Raw genomic sequence first — 20,143 nt, 5'->3', positions numbered from 1 at the left:
ACCTTTTTCAATTACTTGCAGTTGTCACCCTCCTCACCCCCACCCAGCTCCAGGCCATTAATGTACTCTTTCCTCTATAGCAGGAGTCTGCAAACTACTGTCATGGGCCAAATCCAGTCTGTGGCCTGTTTTTATGAATACAATTGATGCTTGAACAACGTAGGGGTTAGGAACATCAACCCCATGCACAGTCAAAAATCCACATATAACTTGACTCCCCAAAAACATAACTACTAATAACTTACTGTTGACTGGAAGCCTTACTAATAAAATAAATAGTTGATTAACATACACTTTGCATGTTATATGTATTATCTATTATATTCTTAAATAAAGTAAGCTAGAGAAAACATTATAAAGAAAATCATGAAGAAGAGAAAATATATTTACGATTCATAATAGTATGGACTATCACAAATAAGTGGAAGTGGACTATCATAAAAGTCTTTATCCTTGTCATCTTCATATTGAGTAGGCTGAGGAAGAGGAGGAAATGGAGGGGCTGATCTTGCTGTCTCAGGAGTAGCAGAGGTGAAAGAAAATTCATATGTAAGTGGACCCACACAGTTCAAAATTGTGTTGTTCAAGGATCAACTGTAGTTTTATGGAGACACAGTTCTGCCCATGCATTTACATATACATTGTGGCTGCTTTCTCCTGAAAAATGCAGAATTGAATAGTTGTAAGAGAGCTTTGTTTTATGGCCAACAGAACCTAAAATATTTACTGTATTGCCCTTTATGCCAAATGTTTGTTGATATCTGCTCTGTAGACTTGTCTTTTCTGGACATTTCCTGTAGATAGAATCATACAATATGTAATGTTTCAAATCCGACTTTTTTCATTTAGCGTGTTTTTGAGGTCCACCCATGGATAACAAGTTAGCTCGTTTTTATTATTTAATGATATTCCATTATAAGGATATTTTGTATTTTGTTTATCCATTCACCACTTGATGGACATGTGCATTTAGCTGTTGTGAATAATGCTTTTAGCTGTTATGATTCCTAAACAAGTCTTTGTGTGGACATATGTTCTCATTTTCTTTGGGTAGATATCCAGGAGTGGAATTGCTGGGTCATATGGTAAATTTATGTTTAACATTTTAAGAAAATGTTAAACTGCTTTCCAAAGTGGTGGCTGTGCCATTCTACATTCCCATCAGCAGTGTATGACAGCTCCTTTTTCTTTTTCTTCTTTATTTTTTTTTTTGAGATGAAGTCTTGCCCTATCACCTGGGCTGGAGTGCAATGGTGCGACCTGGGCTCACTGCAACCTCTGCCTCCGGAGTTCAAATGATTCTCCTGCCTCAGCCTCCCAAGTAGCTGGGATTACAGATGCCCGCCACCACGCCCAGCTATTTTTTGTATTTTTAGTAGAGACGGGGTTTCACCACGTTGGCCAGGCTGGTCTCGACCTCCCGACCTCGTGGTCCGCCAGCCTCAGCCTCCCAAAGTGCAGGGATTACAGGCTTGACCACTGCACTCAGCCAAGAGCTCTTTTTTCTCTATATCTTCCCCAATACTTATTATTGTCTTTATTTTGATTATGCCATTCTAACGGGTGAAAAGTGATATTGTGTTGTGTTTTAATTTGAATCTCTGAATGATTAATGATGTTGACTATCTTTTCCTGTGCCTTTTGCCATTCATACCTTTTGTGAAATATCTATTCAAATATTTTGGCTATTTATAAACAAGATTGTTTGCCTTATTATTGAGTTGTAAAAGTTCTTTGTATATTCTGAATAGAAGACTTTTGTCATAAATATTATTTGCACATATTTTTTACCGTTACGCAGATTGTCTATTTATTTTCTTAATGACATTTTCTGATGCACAAAGTTTTAAATTTTGACAAAGTCCAATTTGTCTATTTTTTTCTAATGTATTCTTTTAGTGTCATATCCAAAATACCTTTGATTAACCCAAGGTCATGAAGATTTTTCTCTATATTTTCTTCTAAAGATCCTATGGTCTTCTAAAGTTCTTAAACTAGGCTTTAAATCCATTTGGAATTAATTTTTGCATATAGTGTGAGATAAGATTTAAAACTGTTTCATCATTATTTGTCAAAAAGACTATTATTTCCCCATATGTGTTGGCACTTTTCTTGAGAATCAATGGACCTAAATACAAGGGTTTATTTTTGTACTGTACATTTCATTCTATTGATCTGGATGTCTATCTTTATTCCAATACTACACTCATTGTCTTATTTGGAATTATAGTAATTTTTTAAATCAAGAAGTATAAGTTCTTCCACTTTGTTCCTTTTATGAATTGTTTTGACTATGCTGGGTCATTTGCGTTAATTTATAAATTTTAAGATCAGGTTGTTAACTTCTGCAAAAAAAAAAAAGTCTGCTGGAGTTTCTATGCGTATTATGTTGAATCCATAGATTAATTTGAAGACAGCTGACATCTTAACAATATTGAGCATTCCAATCCACGAACATGAAATATCCCTCCACTTATTTAGATCTTTAATTCCCTCAGCAATACTTTTTATAGTTTCAGTGTACAAGCCTTACACTTTGTTACATTTATTCCTGCATTATTATTATTGTTGATTAAATTTTTTCTGTTTCATCTTTAATTTGTTCATTGCTAAGATATAGAAATACAAGTACTTTTGCATATTGATTTTGTATCATGTAACTTTGCTGAACTCATAATTTTGTGAATTTCCAAGGATTGTCTATACATATCTCATTTTCTTGCTTTATTACACTGGCTAAAACCTGCAGTACCATGTTAAATAGGAGTGGTGAGATTGAACATCCTTGCCTTGTTTCTTATTTTCTTTCATCTTTAGTTATGATGTTAGCTGTAGGTTTTTGTAGATGCTTTTATCAGATTAAACAGGCTCCCTTCTATTCCAGTTTTACTGAATGTCATCATGAAGGGATGTTGGATTTTGTAAAAATGCTTCATCTATTGAGATGATTATGTGGTTTTGTCTTTCATTCTATTAGTACGGTGCAATATATTACTTTTCAGGTGTTAAGTCACCTTTGCACTATGGAATAAATTCCACTTGATCATGGTGTACAATTCTTTGTATATGCTGCTGCATTCTGCTTGTTAGAGATTTGTTGAGGATCTGTGCATCTACGTTTTTAAGAAATATTTGTCCGTAGGTTTTTAAAAAATAATGCCCTTTTTTGCCTCTGATATGCAAATACTATCCTCATAGAACGAGTTGGGAATTGTTCCCTTCTCCTTTCCATTCTGGAAGAGTTTATAAAGGGTTAGTATTATTTCTCTAAATGTGAGAGAAATCACCAGTGAAACCATCTGGGCCTGGGCTTTTTTTGTGAGATTTTAAGGCACTAATTACATTTTTTTACTAGTCAGATTTTCTCATTCTTCTTGAGTCATTTTTAGTATTTTGTGGATATTTTTGTCTTTGGAGAAATTAGTCTATTCCATCTAAGTTGTCAAATTTGTTGACCTAAATATGTTCGTGTTATTCCACTATGGTCCCTTAATTTTTATAAATTTGATAGTGAAGTCCTCTCATTTCTCATTTTACTAATTTGTCTTTTTTTCTTGATCAGTCTAGCTAAAGATTTGTCAGTTTTGTTGAATTTTTTTAAAAAAACTCATTTTTAATTTCACCAACTTTCTCTATTGCTTCTCTGTTATCTATTTCATTGATTTTTCACTCAAATCTTTTATTATTTGCTTCTTTCTTCTTGTCTTTAGTTTTTTTCCCAGTTACTGAGTGAAAGCTTAGTTTATTGACGTGACATCTGTATTTTCTAATATGTATTTGTAGCTATAAATTTCCCTCTAAGTACTGCTGTCATTGCATCCCATGTGTCTTGATGTGTTTTTTCCATTCCACTTAATATATTTTGTGATTTCTTTCTTGGTCCATGAAAATAAAAGTGTATTAATTTCCAAATATTTGTGGATTTCCCAAATTTTCTTCTTTTATAAATTTCTGTTGTGGTAGAAAAAAATATTGTATATGATTTTAATACTTTAAAATTTATTGACATTTGCATTTCTTTGATAGTGATGTTGAGCATTTGTTCATATACCTGGTGGCCAGTTGTATGTCTTCTTTTGAGAAATGTCTATTCATATCCTTTGCCCACTTTTTTTTTTTGAGATGGAGTCTCGCTCTGTTGCCAGGCTGGAGGTCAGTGGTGTGATCTAAGGTCACTGCAACCTCTGCCTCCTGGGTTCAAGCGATTCTCCTGCCTCAGCCTCCTGAGTAGCTGGGACTACAGGTGCCTGCCACCATGCCTGGCTAATTTTTTGTATTTTTAGTACAGACGGTGCTTCACCATGTTAGCCAGAATGGTCTCCATCTCCTGACCTCATGAACCACTCGCCTCAGCCTCCCAAAGTGCTGGGATTACAGGCATGAGCCACCACGCCCAGCCCCTTTGCCCACTTTTTAATGGAATTCCTGTTGAGTTTCTTGTATATTCTGGATATTAGTATCCTGTTGAATGAATAGTTTGCAAATATTTTCTCCCATTCAACAAATTTTCTCTTACTCTGTTCTTTTTGTGTGCAGAAGCTTTTTAGTTTAATTAAGTCCCATTTATCTATTTTTGTTTTTGTTGCCTGTGCTTTTGAGGTCTTAGTCATAAATTCTTTGCCTAGACCAAAGTCCAAAAGAGTTTTTCCTAGATTTTAGTATTTTTAAAGTTCCAGTTCTTACATTTAAGTTTTTAATCCATCTTGAACTGATTTTTGTATATGATGAGAGATAAGGGTCCAGTGCCATTCTTCTGCAACTGGCTCTCCAATTCTCTCAGCACCATATTGAAGAGGGTGTCCTTTCCCCAATGTAAGTTCTTGTTGGCTTTGTTGAAGATGAGTTGGCTGTAAATATGTGGCTTTATTTCTCAGTTCTCCATTCTGATCCGTTGGTCAATGTATCTATTTTTATACCAATATCCTGCTGCTTTGGTTACCAAAAACATAGAATGGATGATTACATTCATATCTCATAAACCCCTTGTGGCTTTCCATTGACTTTAGAAAAATATCGACTTTTTCCACCACCTACAGGGTCTTACATTACCTGGTCCCTGCCTGTCTCTATGCATCCATTATATAACACTCATCACTTTACTCAATTAACTCAAATAACTTACTCTCATTTTCTGAAATTGCAGTCTTATCCTTGACTTAAGCTTTTGCATTTGCTATTCTCCTAGATTGGGGCATTCTTGCCTTATACGATTATTCGGGTCTGAGCTCAAATACTGCCTCTTGAGATCTTCTCCAACAATCAAACCTATTTTCTTTCTTTCTTCCGTCCCTTCCTCCTTCCCTCCCTCCCTCCCTCCTTCCCTCCCTTCCTTCCTTCCTTCCTTTTCTTTCTCTCTCTCTCTTTTTTTTTTTTTTTTCCCAAGATGGAGTCTTGCTCTGTCTCCCAGAGCTGGAGTGCAATGGTGCAATCTTAGCTCATTGCAACCTCCACCTCCCCAGTTCAAGCAATTCTCCTGCCTCAGCCTCCTGAGTACCTGGGATTACAGATGCTCACCACCATGCCCAGCTAATTTTTGTATTTTTAGTAGAGACAGGGTTTCACCATGTTGGCCAGGCTGATCTCAAACTTCTGATCTCGTCATCCACCTGCCTGAGCCTCCCAAAGTGCTGGGATTACAGGCGTGAGCCACCACGCCCAGCTTCAAACCTGTTTTCTATTCTGCCTCCACTAAGCCTTTTTTATCAAATCATTCTGATGACTTTCTTTATGCGTTGTCACTATCTAAATTTACCAGTGGTCATTCTGTACCCTGGCCCACCTGCTGGGCTTGCCAGATAATAGCTGTTTTCATGAGTCCACAGGAAAAATTTATTGTTTTCATCATTCGTCTACTCAGGGTGGCACTCTCAATTTCTGATGGTTATTTTATTACTGCCCTCTCTATTTTATGTACTGTCCCCTTCTGAAACTGCTCTGGTGTAGACTCTGGAACTATTTCTATTTACGCCACCCCAACCTCCAACTACTTCAATGGAAACTGTAGCTTATAGTATTCTGTCTCCTAGGTAAGCTGTATGTGCGAGCTATGGGTAATTTTTATTTACTCTTCTTGTTAGCCTATGTGGCGGTTTTGTTTGTTTGTTTTTTGTTTTGTTCTTTTTTTTTTTTTTTTGAGACAGAGTCTCACTCCGTCGCCCAGGCTGGAGTGCAGTGGTGCAATCTTGGCTCACTGCAACATCTGCCCCCCAGGTTCAAGCGATTCTCCTGCTTCAGCCTCCCAAGTAGCTGGGATTACAGGCGCCCGCCGCGCCTGGCTAATTTTTGTATTTTTCGTAGAGACAGGGTTTCATCATCTTGGCCAGGCTGGTCTTATACTCCTGACCTTGTGATCCACCCACCTCGGCCTCCCAAAATGCTGGGATTACAGGAGTGACCCACTGCGCCCGGCCACCTGTGTGTTTTTTAGAACATATGTGGATAGATTGAAATTGCCATTAATTCTACAGGTTATGCCATTAACTTTAAAAATATATGTTAAGTTAATGGCATAACCTATAAAATATATTTTAAAAATTAAAAGTTAAATATATTTTAATATATATTTTGCATCCAAACCAAACACTGTATCATTTCAAATGATATTTAACAAATTATACTAATATTTTCATAATTTAAAATAAAAAATTGACTTAGTAAATGAAAAAAACTAGAAAAAAATTATCCATCTATATATGAAAGACATAAACAACATTTATAGGACTTTAATATGTTGATCTAAATTAAACATACATAACTTAAAATTATATTCTATCATATAAGAAATTTGAAATATTATATATAGTCATCCCTTAGTAAACAGGGGAGATTGGTTCTAGGACTTCTCAAGTATACCAAAATCCCTGCATACTCAAGTCCCAGAGTTAACTCTGTAGAACCTATGTATATGAAAAGTCAGCCCTTTGTATATGTGGGTTTCACATCTCGTGAATACTGTATTTTCAATCCATGTTTGGTTGAAAAAAATCTGCAGAAAAGTGGATCCTCACAGTTCAAACCTGTGTTGTTCAAAATATTTCTGTTTAAGTTTTCTAAAAAAGAAAAATCTGGAAAAGTTCTAATACCATTCAGCCAATACAGTGTAAAATTAATTATCTGCCATGTACAGTAAAATCCCGGAATGAAGACAATGTAAATAAAAATAATTATTCTTGGAATGCCTCTTTGATAAATCATGAGTAGTTCACCAAGAGGTCTCAATAACTGGTGCTAAATTTAAATCCATTTTCATCCATCTGATGCTTTAAGTGTTCACTTTCAAATGCTTCCTAGTAAAGGTGAAAGACTATATAATTTCTAAAGGTTTCTTGGAGTTCAGATGACCATAAATACATAGTCAATACACACAATATAGTGAGGTTAGGAAATTTGGGTTTGCATTCTCAGAGGTCTGGATGGAAGTTCAGCATCAACACTCATTCCCTGAGTTTGGGCCATTTAGCTCCATTCAACTTTGTTTTTTTCATCAGCATCATTAAAAAAATAATAATAGGCCGGGCATGGTGGCTCATGCCTGTAATCCCAGCACTTTGGGAGGCTGAGGCGGGTAGATCACGAAGTCAGGAGATCCAAGACCATCCTGGCTAACACGGTGAAACCCCATCTCTACTAAAAATACAAAAAAAGAAAAAAAAATTAGCCAGGCGTGGTGGCGGGCACCTGTAGTCCCAGCTACTCGGGAGGCTAAGGCAGGAGAATGGCGTGAACCCAAGAGGCAGAGCTTGCAGTGAGCCAAGATCATGCCACTGCACTCTAGCCTGAGGGACAGAGCAAGACTCCATCTCAAAAAGAAAAAGAAAAAAAAAAGAAAATAATAATACAGCATTTATTTTGTATTAATGCTGGCAAGAGTTAAAAGATAATGTAATTAATGGTATCTGCTTTAAAATATTAGCTATCACTGTAATCATCACATAACGGAAAAGGCCTGGCACAGTGGCTTATGGCTGTAATCCCAGTGCTTTCAACTGCTGAGGTGGGAGCATAGCTTGAGGCCAGAAGTTTGCAACATGCCTGGACAACATAGCAAGACCCCTGTCTATACAAAAAATTTTTTGAATTAGCTAGGTGTGATGGCATGTGCCTGTAGTCCTAGCTACTTGGGAGGCTAAGGCAAGAGGACTGCTTGAGCTGAGAAGTTCAAGACTGCAGTGATCTATGATTGTACCACTGTGCTCCAGCCTAGGTGACAGAGCAAGACCTTATCTCTTAAAAAAAAAAAAAATAATGAAAAGATTTACCATGTGATTAAAAGTGATATATTCACTTTTGTGAGAAGGGCAATTTATTTGCATATAGTGGTAACTTCATTTTATTACCAGTTTAGGAGAAGTGATACATGCCGAAAAGAAAGAAAGAAAAAATCTTAGGAAAAATCTCTTAAACATTCCATTCAATTTACTGGTATGATTGGATTGCCATTGCTGGAAAAATTAATAGTTATAAATAATATGAAAAGTTGTCTGGAGAAAAGCTGCCAGGTGTGGTGGCTCACACCTGTAATCCCAGCACTTTGGGAGGCTGAGGCGGGAGGATCACCTGAGGTCAGAAGTTCAATACCAGCCTGGCCATGGTGAATCCCCATCTCTACTAAAGATACAAAAAATTAGCCGGGCGTGGTGGTGCGTGCCTGTAATTCTAGCTACTCAGGAGACTGAGGCAGGAGAATCACTTGAACCTGGGAGGCGGAGGATGCAGTGAGCTGAGATCACGCCATTGCACTCCAGTCTGGGCAACAAGAGTGAAACTCCGTCTCGAAGAAAAAAAAGAGTTACAAGCCACGTTGTGACATTTCTGCCTTTACAATTCTTTCTGCAGGCTTATTACCTCCTGACACCTAACCTTTATGTAAGTGGCCAATTGCTGTTTGCTGACTACTCCCCAAGTGTTTACTTTTACAAAGTAAAGTGTATCCCACCGATAAGGGTGGTAGGAAATCTACCTTTAAATCTGAGAAGCCATGGTTGACGAGGGAAAGTGATATAGTTTGGATTTTTGCCCTACCCAAATCTCATGTTGAATTGTAATCCCCACTGTTGGAGATGGGGCCTGATGAGTGGTGATTGGATCATAAGAGCAGATCCCTCATGAATGGCTTGGGCCATCCGTTTCGTGATAAGTGAGCTCTCGTTCTAAGTTCACATAAGATCTGGTAGTTTAAAAGTGTGGGGCACTTCCCCACCACTATCTCTCTCTTGCTCTTGCTTTTGCCATGTGATGTGCCAACTCTCACTTTGCCTTCTGCCATGATTGAAAGCTCCCTGAGGCTTCCCCAGAAGCTGAGCAGATACCATTGCCATGATTTCTGTACAGTCTGCATAACTGTGAGCCAATTAAACCTCTTTTAAAATAAATTGCCCAGTCTCAGGTATTTATAGCAATTCAAGAAAGGCCTAACATAAAAAATTGGTACCAAGGAGTGGGGCATTGCTATAAGATACCTTAAAATGTGGAAGTGACTCTGGAACTAGGTAAAGGGCGGAAGTTGGAAGAGTTTGGAGGGCTCAGGAAGGTAAGGGAAAGTTTTCAACTTCTTAGAGACTGGTAAAATGGTTGTGATCAAAATGCTGATAGTGATATGAACAGTGAACTCCAGGCTGACAAGGTCTCATATGGAAATGGGAAATTTATTGGGAACTGGAGAAAAGGTCGTGCATGTTAGGCCTTAGCAAAGAACCTGCCTGCATTGCATTCATGCCTTAAGGATCTGTGGAAGTTTGAACTTCAAAATGATGATTTAGGGTATCCGTTGGAAGGAATTTCTCAGAGACAGAGAGGAATTTCTGTGAGAGAGGAATTCAAGCAGACTGTGGAGCAACCACTTGCTAGAGAAATTTGCATTACTAAAAGGGAGTAAAGTGCTAATAGCCAAGAAAATAAGGAAAAGGCCTTAATGGCATTTCAGAGACCTTGGCAGCAGCCCCCTCCTCCCATCACAAACCCTGAGGCCTAGGAGGGCTGAATGGTTTCATGGGCCAGGGCCAGGTCATTGCTGTACTGTGAAATCTCAGGACACTGCTGCCTGCATCCAGGCAACTGCAGCTCCAGCAAGGGCTTAAAGGGGCCAGTTCAGGTTGCCACTTTGGAGAATGCAAGCCATAAGCCTTTATGGCTTTCATGTGGTGTTAAGCCTGCGGGTGCACAGAATGTGAGAGTGAATGAGGCTTGGCAGCCTCCACCTAGATTTCAGAGGATGTATCAAAAAGCCTAGGTGTCCGGGCAGAAGCCTGCTGCAAAGGCAGAACTATCACAGAGAACCTCTACTAGGGCAGTGACAAGGGAAAATGTGGGATTAGAGTCCCCACACTGAGATTCCACTGGGTACTGCCTAATGGAGCTGTCAGAAGGGGGCCACCACCCTCCAGACCCAAGAATCATAGATCCACCAGCAATTTGCACTCTGTGCCTGGGAAAGTCACAGGCACTCAACTCCTGCCTGTGAAAGCAGCTGGGAGGATTGCACCCTGCAAAGCCACATTTACAGGGCTGTCCAAGGCCTGTGGAACTTATATGGTTTGGTCTGTGTCCCCACCCAAACCTCATCTTGAATTGTAATCCCAACCTGTCCAGGGAGGGACCTGGTGGGAGGTGACTGGATCATGGGGGTAGTTTCCCCGCTGCTGTTCTCATCATAGTGAGTGAGTTCTCACCATAGTGAGTGAGTTCTCACCAGATCTGATGGCTTAAAAGTGTTTGGCAGTTCCCCCTTATGCTGTCTCTCTTGCCACTAGGTAAGGTATACCTTGCTTTCCCTTCACCTTCTGCCGTGATTGTAAATTTCCACAGGTCTCTCCAGCCATGCAGAACTGTGAGTCAATTAAAGCTCTTTTGTTTATAAATTACCCAGTCTTAGGTAGTATGTTTATAGCAGTGTAAGAAACAGACTAATACAGGAGCCCACCTCTTGCACCAGTGTGCCCTGGATGTAGGATATGGAGTCAAAGGAGATGACTTTGGAGCTTTGTGATTTAATGACTGCCCTGCTTGGTTTCAGACTTGTGTGGGGCTTGTAGCCCCATTTCTTTTGGCCAGATCTTCCCTTTTAGAACAGGAATGTTTATCCAATGCCTATACCCCCATTGTAAATAGCTTGTTTTTTATTTTACAGGCTCACTGTTGGAAGGAACTTGCTTTCTGCAAGATGAGACGTTGAACTTTGGACTTTTCGGTTAATGCTGCAGTAAGTTAAGACTTTGGGGGACTATTGGGAAGGCATAATTTTATTTTGCAATGTGAGAAGGACATGATATTTGGGAGAGGTCAGGTGCAGAATGACATAATTTGGATATTTGTTCCTGCCCTAATCTCACGTTGAGTTGTAATCCCCAATGCTGGAGATGAAGCCTGGTGGGAGGTGTTTAGATTATGGAGGCTGATTCTTCATTACTGGTTTGGGTCATCCCCTGGGTGATAAGTGAGCTCTCCCTCTGATTTCACATGAGATGCAATTGTTTTAAAATGCAGGTCACTTCTCCCTTCACCAGCTCTTTCTCATTTGCTCCTGCTGTCGCTATGTGATGTGCCTGCTCCCACTTCACCCTCTACCATGATTTAAAGTTCCCTGAGGCTTCCTGAGAAGCCAAGAAGACACCATTGCCATGCTTACCGTACAGCTTGAAGAACTGTGAGCCAATTAAAACTCTGTTCTTTATCAATTACCCAGTCTTGAGTATTTTTTATAGCCATGCAAGAATGGCCTTATAAAGAAAGTATGGCTAAATTTCCTAGGTACCTATGGATTTGTGCCTCAAGAGGCTGCTTCAGTCCTGCTTGTTCATGTGTTGTTAGGAAGCTTAGAATGCCTCATTTAAGTGGTTACATTTAGGGTGAAAAGAGGAATAAATTACTCTTAGTTGTCTGGTAAAAACTGCAGAGGCAGTTGAATGATGCGTTTGGTGGGTGGCAGCAAATGCATATCAAGATTGCCCTGTCTACAAGCTGATTCTAAAATCATGAAGGAAATGCAAAGAACCAAGAAACAGATACGGAGGCCTTACACAATATACTATCAAGATTGATGATAAAAACATAATAATTAAGATAGTATGCTACTGGTGTAAGAAGAAACAAGCTGACCAGTGAACACAATGGAGTCCAGAAATATACCCACACATATATGATCACCTTACACATGACAAAGGTAAAACTGTTATAGCAAGGAAGGGATGATTTTTCTCAAAAAATGGTGGTGGTCTGTTCTGATGTTGCTTGGAGAAAAAAAATGATGCTGGGCCAACTGGAAATTCATAAGGAAAAACTTTTAGCTTAAACCCTACCTCACACTATTAACAAAAATCAATTCAGTAAGATTTCATATTTAAATATTTAAAACAAGAGTTTAGAAGAAAACATAGAGGGCTGGGCACGGTGGTCATGCCTGTAATCCCAGCATTTTGGGAGGCCAAGGTGGGCGGATCACAAGGTCAGGAGATGGAGACCATCCTGGCTAACACAGGGAAACCCCATCTCTACTAAAAATACAAAAAATTACCAGGCGTGGCATGAGCCTGTAGTCCCAGTTACTCAGGAGGCTGAGGCAGGAGAATCGCTTGAACCTGGGAAGTGGAGGTTGCAGTGAGCCAAGATCATGCCACTGCACTCCAGCCTGGGTGACAGAGCGAGACACTGTCTAAAAATAGTAATAATAAAAAAAATGAAAAAAAAAGAAGAAAATACAGAACATTTCATGACCTTGGAGCAGACAAACATTTAAGCAAAATATGCTCACCATAAAGAACATCAGTAAATGTACTACCTTAAAATTAAGAGCTTTTTTCATCAAACATATTCTCACAACACAGTATATTCAACAAAGGAACTGTATACAGAACACAAAAATATATTTTAAAAAATTAACATGTCAGTATAAAAAAGACAAGCAACCCTTAGCCTCCTAAAGTGAGCAAGAGTTTGAACAGCTATTTCACACCAGGACAAAAACCAATAATCACCTGAAAAGAGCACAACCTCATGAATAATCAGTGAAATGAAAACTAATGCCATAAGGTACCACTACACGCCTACCAGAATAACATGAAGGTCTGACACTACTAAGTTTGCTGAAGATGTTGGACAACTGGAACTTTGGAAAGTTGTTTGGCAGTATTCATTAAAAATGAACATGATGTATGTACTATGACCCTGCAATTCCATTCTTAATCTATCTAATGTTGCTATAAAAGAATATCTCAGGCTAGGTAATTTGTAAAGAAAAGAGGTTTATTTGGCTCATGGTTCTGCAGTCTGTACAAGATGCATGGCACCAACGTTCGCTCATTTTTTTTTTCCAACTTTTATTTTAGGTTCAGGGCATACATGTACAGGTTATATGGGTAAATTCCATGTCATGGGGTTGGTGTACAGATTATTTTGTGAACTAGGTAATAAGCATAGTACCTGATAGGTAGGTTTGTTTGTTTGTTGATTTAAGAGTGGAGGTTCAGTAGGTGAAAGAAAAAGAAAAGCTCTCTCTCTTGCAAGAGAGGGGAGCCAGAATTGGACTTCCCTTATAGGTAGGTTTTTTGAGCCTCCTCCCACTCCCAACCTTAAAGTAGGTCTTGGTATGTACTATTCCTTTCTTTGTATTCATGTGTATTCAATGTTTAACTCCCGCTTAGAAGTGAGAACATATTTTCTGTTCCTGTGTTAATTTGCTTAAGATAATGGCCTCCACCTCTATTCATGTTGCTGCAAAGAATGTGATTTCATTCTTTGTTATAACTGCATAGTAGTCCATCGTGTATATGTACTACATTTTTCTTATCCAGTCCACCACTGATGGGCATTTAGGTTATTCCAAGTCTTTGCTATTATGGATAGTGTTATGATACACATGTGCATGCATGTGTTTTTATGGTAAAACAATTTATATTTCTTTGGGCATATATCCAGTAATGGGATTGCTAGGTCAAATGGTAGTTGAGAGATCTCAAAACTGGTTTCCACAGTGGCTGGACTGATTTATATTCCCACCAACAGTGTATAAGTGCCCCTTTTAATCTGCAGCCTCATAACATCTTTTTTTCTTTTTTAACTTTTTAACAAAAGTCGTTCTGACTAGTGTGAAAATGATATATCATTGCGGTTTTGATTTGCATTTCTCTGATAACTGGTAACGATGACCATTTTTTCATGTTTGCTGGCTTCTTGTATGTCTTCTTTCAAGAATTGTCTGTTCATGTCTTTTGCCCATTTTTTAATGGGGTTGTTTGGTTTTTGCTTGTAAATTTGTGTAAGTTCCTTATAGGCTCTGGATAATAGACTTTTGTTGGGTGCATATTTTGCAAATATTTTCTCCCATTCTGTAGGTTGTCTGTTCACTCTGTTGATAGTTTCATTCACTGTGCAGAAAGTTTTTTGTGTAGTTACCATTTGTCAGTTTTTGTTTTTGTTGTAATTGCTTTTGGCATCTTCATCATCAAATCTTTGCCAGGGCCTATCTCCAAAATGGTATTTCCCAGGTTTTCTTCTAGGGTTTTTGTAGGTTTGGGTTTCACATTGAAGTCTTTAATCCATCTTGAGTGGATTTTTGCATATGGTGTGAGGAAGTGGTCCAGTTTCAATCTTCTGCATATGGCTAGCCAGTTATCCCAGCACTATTTATTGAATAGGGAGTCCTGTCCAAATTGCTTGTTTTTGTTAAATTTGTTGAAGATCAGGTAGTTGTAGATGTGCAACTTTTCTTCTGGGTCCTCTATTTTGTTCTATTGCTCTATGTGTCTGTTTTTGTACCAGCACCATGGTGTTTTGGTCACTGTAGCCTTCTAGTATAAAGTTGGGTAATGTGATGTCTCTAGCTTTGTTCTCTTTATGATTGCCTTGGCTATTCAGGCTTTTTTGGTTCCATATGAATTTTAGAATACTTTTTTTTCTAATTCTGTAAAAAATGTCATTGGTCATTTGATAGGAATAGCACTGAACCTGTAAATTGCTTTGGGCCGTATGGCCATTTTAACAGTTGATTTTTCCTATCCATGAGCAAGGAATGTTTTTCCATCTGTGTTGTCTCTGATTTCTTTCAGCAGTGGTTTGTACTTCTCATTGTAGCTATCTTTCACCTTCCTGGTTAGCTGTATTTCCTGAGTAGTTTAATTTTTTGTAGCTATTGTGAATGGGGTTATGTTACTGATTTAGCTCTCAGTGTGGATGTTGTTGGTGCATAGAAATGCTACTAATTTTTGTACATTGGCTTTGTAACCTAAAACTTTGCTGAAGTTGCTTATCAGATCAAGCAACTTTTGGGCAAAGACTATGGGCTTTTTTAGGTATAAAATCACATCATCTGAAAACAGATAGTTTGACTTCCTTTTATATTTGGATCCCTTTTATTACTTTCTCTTGCCTTATTTCTCTGGCTAGGACTTCCAGTACTATGTTGAATAAGGGTAGTGAGAGTGGACATCCTTGTCTTGTTCTGGTTCACAAGGGGAATGCTTCCAGCTTTTCCCTGTTCAGTGTGATGTTGGCTGTGGGTCTGTCATAGATGGCTCTATTACTTTGAGGTATGCTCCTTCAGTTCCTAGTCTGTTGAGGGTTTTTAACATGAAGGTATCATGAATTTTATTGAAAGCCTCTTCTGCACCTATTGAGATGATCATAAGATTTTTGTTTTTATTTCTGTTTATGTGATAAATCACATTTATTGATTTGTGTTTGTTGAACCAACTTCGCATCCCAGGGATAAAGCCTCCATTTTTGTGGTGGATTAGCTTTTTGATGTGCTGCTGGATTTGGTTTGCTAGTATTTTGTTGGGGATTTTTGCATCTATAGTCATCAAGGATATTGGCCTAAAGTTTTTGTTGTTGTTGTGTCTCTGCCAGGCTTTGGTACTGGAATGATTCTAGCCTCATAGAATGAATTAGAGAGGAGTCCCTCCTCCTCAATTTTTCATGGAATAGCTTCAGTAGTAATGGTACCAGCCCTTCTTTTTTTTTTTTTTTTTTTTTTTTTGTATTTTTAGTAGGGACGGGGTTTCACCATTGTCTCAATCTCCTGACCTCATGATCCGCCCACCTCGGCCCTCAAAGTGCTGGGATTACAAGCGTGAGCCACCGCGCCCAGCCTTTTTTTTCTTTTTTTTTGAGATGGAGTCTCGCTCTGTCGCCTAGGCTGGAGTGCAGTGGTGTGATCTCGGCTCACTGTAAGCTCTGCCTCCCGGGTTCACACCATTCTCCTGCCTCAGCCTCCTGAGTAGCTGGGACCACAGGTGCCTGCCACCATGCTGGCTAATTTTTTGTATGTGCCTGCCACCACGCCCAGCTAATTTTTTGTATTTTTAGTAGAGACGGGGTTTCACTGTGTTAGGATGGTCTCGATCTCCTGGCCTTGTGATCCGCCTGCCTCAGCCTCCCGAAGTGCTGGATTACAGGTGTGAGCCACCGCCACTCAGCCCTTCTTTATCTGTCTGGTTGAATACATCTATGAATCCACCTGGCCCTGGACTCTGGTTGGCAGGCTTTTTATTACTGATTCAATTTTGTAACTTGTTATTGATCTGTTCAGGGTTTCAGTTTCTTCCTGGTTCAATTTTGAAGGGTTGTGTGTTTCCAGGAATTTATCCATTTCTTGTAGGTTTTTTAGTTTTTATACATAGAGGTGTTTGCAACAGTCTCTGAGGATTTTTTGTATTTCTGTGGGGTCAGTGGTAATGTCCTCTTCGTCATCTATGTGTTTATTTGGATCTTCTCTTTTTCTTTATTAGTCTAGCTGGCAGTCTATCAGTCTTATTTATTCTTTCAGGGAACCAACTTCTGGTTGCATTGATCTCTTGTATGGTTTTTCACATCTCAGTTTCATTTGGTTCAGCTCTGATTTTGGTTATTTCTTGTCTTTTGCTAGCTTTGGGGTTGGTTTGGCCTTGTTTCTTTAGGTCCTCTAGGTATGCTGCGAGGCTGTTGAGATCTTCCTAACTTTTTAATATGGGTGTTTAGCACTGTAAACTTTCCTCTTAACACTCTTTGCTGTGTCCCAGATTCTGCTACATTATATCTTTGTTTTTTCATTCATTTCAAATAATTTCTTGATTTCTGCCTTAATTTCATAGTTGCCCCAAAAGTCGTTCAGGAACAGGTTAATTTCCATGTAATTGTATAGTTTTGGGTGATTTTCTTAATATTGATTTCTATTTATATTGCACCATGGCCTCAGAGTGTAATTGATACGTTTTTGCTCTCATATTTTTTTTCTTTCTGAGAATTGTTTTATGGCCAATGTATAGTCAATTTCAGAGTAGGTGCCATGTTCAAATGAGAAGAATGTATATTCTGTTGTTGTGTGTTCTGTAGTTGTCTATTAGGTCCATTTGCTCAAGTGTTGAGTTCAGGTCTTGGAATATCTTTGTTGGTTTTCAACCTCAAAGATCTGTTTAATACTGTTAGTGTGGTGTTGAAGTCTCCCACTTTTATTGTGTGGTTATCTAAGTCTCTTTGAAGGTCTCTAAGAACTTGTTTTATGAATCTGGTTGTTCCAGTGGTAGGTGCATATTTAAGATAGTTAACTCTTCTTGTTGATGTGAACCCTTAATCATTGTGTAATGCCCTGGTCTCTCTGTGTTTGTTGGTTTAAAGTCTGTTTTGTCTGAAATTAGAATAGCAACCCCTGTTCTTTTTTAATTTGCTTCATACATTTTTCTCCATCCCTTTACTTTGAGCCTATGGGTGTCATTGCATATGAGGTGGATCTCTTGAAGACAGCATACAATTGGGTCTTGCTTCTTTATCCAATTTGACACTCTGCGTCTTTTAAGTGGGGTGTTTAGCCCGCTTATGTTCAAGGTTAATATTGATATGTGCAGATTTGATCCTGTCATCATGCCGGTAGCTGGTTGTTATGCAGACTTGTGTGGTTGCTTTATAGTGTCAATGGGCTATGTACTTAAGTGTGTTTATGTGGTGGATCTTAACAATATTTTATTTCCATATTTAGTACTCTTTTAAGGACCTCTTGTAAGGCAGGTCTGGTGATAATGAATTTTCTTAACATTTGTTTGTCTGAAAATAATCTTCCTTCACTTATGAAGCTTAGTTTGGCTGGATATGAAATTCTTGGTTGGAATTTCTTGTCTTTGAGAATGCTAAATATAAGGCCCCAATCTCTTCTGACTTGTAGGGTTTCTGCTGAAAGGCCCATTGTTAGTTGGATGGAGTTTCTTTTGTAGGTGACCTGCCCCTTCTCTCTAGTTGCCTTTAATATTTTTTCATCTTGACATTGGAGAATCTGATGACTATGTGTCTTGGGGATGGTTGTCTTGTAGTACCTTGCAGGGGTTCTCTGCATTTCCTAAATTTGAATGTTGACCTCACTAGTGAGACTGGGGAAATTTCCATAGACGAGATCCTCAAATATGCTTTCCAAGTTACTTGCTTACTCTCTTATCTCTTTCAGGGATGCCAATGAGCCATAGGTTTGAGTCACAGGTCTTTTAATATAATCCCATATTTCTCAGAGGTTTTGTTCATTCTTTTTTATTCTTTGTTCCCCATTTTTGTCTAAGTTTCAAACGACTGGTCTTCAAGCTCTGAGATTCCTTCCTCAGTTTATCTATTCTGCTATTAATAAATCTGATCATATTATGAAATTCTTGCAGTGAGTTTTTCAGCTCTAGCAGATCTGTTTGGTTCTTTCTTAAAACGGTTATTTTGTCTTTCAGCTCTCATATTGTTTTATTGGATTCCTTCAATTCCTTGGATTGGGTTTTGACTTTCTCTTGAATCCCAATGATTTTTGTTCCTATCTAAATTCTGAATTCTGTAGCTGTCACTTCAGCCATTTAAGCCTGGTTAAGAAGCATTGCTGGGTTACTAGTGTGGTTGTTTGGAAGTAGGGAGACAATCTGGCTTTTTGAGTTGCCAGAATTCTTGCGCTGGTTCTTTCTCACCTGTGTGTGCTGATGTTCCTTTAATCTTTTGAAATTGCTGTTTGTTTTTTTTTATAGGGTTTTTTGCTTTTATCTTTTTTTTTGAGACGGAGTCTTGCTCTGTTGCCCAGGCTGGAGTGCAGTGGTGTGATCTCAGCTCACTGCAACCTCCACCTCCCAGGTTCAAGAGATTCTCCTGCCTCAGCCTCCTGAGTAGCTAGGATTACAGGCATGCATCACCATGCCCAGCTAAGTTTTGTGGTTTTAGTAGAGACAGGGTTTCACCATGTTGGTCAGGCTGGTTTCGAACTCCTGATCTTGTGATCCACCCACCTTGGCCTCCCAAAGTGCTGGGATTATAGGTGTAAGCCACCATGCCTGGCCTGCATTTATCTTCTTTGATGCCCTTGAGGGTTTGACTGTGGTGTAAGTGGCGGCACAGTGGGGTGTGCGTGTGTCAGCAGAGGTCGGGTACTGGTGGGAGCAGGATAGTGAGACCACCCGTGGGTGCTGGCAAATGGTGCAGGGAGGTTGTGGTGGGAGGAGGCTGTGGGTATGTGTGTGCCCACTGGTAGGGGCCAGTCTGCTGGAACTCTCTAGCAGTTAGGTATGGTCTGCCTGTAAAGGAGCTATGTTCGCTGCCACTGGGGAGCACCCTGGTTGGGCATCTGTGGCTGCGCTGCAAATGGGCATGGCCAGGCAGGGATCCCAGAGAGGCCAGCAGATTAGAGGAGCAGGGGCACTCAGGTAGACTGGCCTTGTCCCAAGGGCAAGACCACCCTGCTCTGTCCAGGTGTGACAGCTGACAAAGCCAAAGTCACCACTGACCCCACAGAAATACAAAAAATCCTCAGAGACTGTTACAAACACCTCTATGTACAAAAACTAAAGAACCTACAAGGAGTGTGGTGAGCCCTAGGGGATGGGTGTCCTTAGTTGCACTCCGCTGTAGCCATTCCCATGCCAAACCCTCTCGGTTCTGCAAAGGCTGGAGTCCTTTCCCTGCCACTGCTCCAAACAACTCTCCCTGTCAGCTTAAATGTCCATAGGGGTTGTGGGGTTTCTTGCAGTTAGGATTCCGGAGGTCCATGGTGAGAGTGGGTCACTCGTCTATCTAACTCACTCCTTACCCAGGAGCCACTGGGGACCAGGAACAAATCCTAGTGCTCACCTGCCCTGGGCAGGGTTCCCAGCTTCCTTCCCCTTGAGCCCAGTGTCTGTATTTTCCCTCTGTCCACTCTCAACACCCTCCTTCCAAAGATCTGCTCAGG

At 39.5% G+C, this 20,143-nt stretch overlaps 1 long non-coding RNA gene across 1 annotated transcript; it reads left to right on the top strand.

The window, feature by feature from the left end:
* Positions 1 to 11,053: 11,053 nt before the first annotated feature.
* On the top strand, positions 11,054 to 11,672 carry LOC129460974 (uncharacterized). The gene is made up of 2 exons (XR_008650340.2): positions 11,054 to 11,197; positions 11,502 to 11,672. It is a non-coding gene; the product is annotated as an uncharacterized lncRNA (long non-coding RNA).
* Positions 11,673 to 20,143: the final 8,471 nt, after the last annotated feature.

This window comes from Symphalangus syndactylus, chromosome 1 (genome assembly GCF_028878055.3).
Source record: "Symphalangus syndactylus isolate Jambi chromosome 1, NHGRI_mSymSyn1-v2.1_pri, whole genome shotgun sequence".
In the NCBI taxonomy this organism is placed as follows: domain Eukaryota; kingdom Metazoa; phylum Chordata; class Mammalia; order Primates; family Hylobatidae; genus Symphalangus; species Symphalangus syndactylus.
Note: the sequence above shows the minus strand (reverse complement) of the source record. Positions and strands in the feature narration are given on the sequence as shown.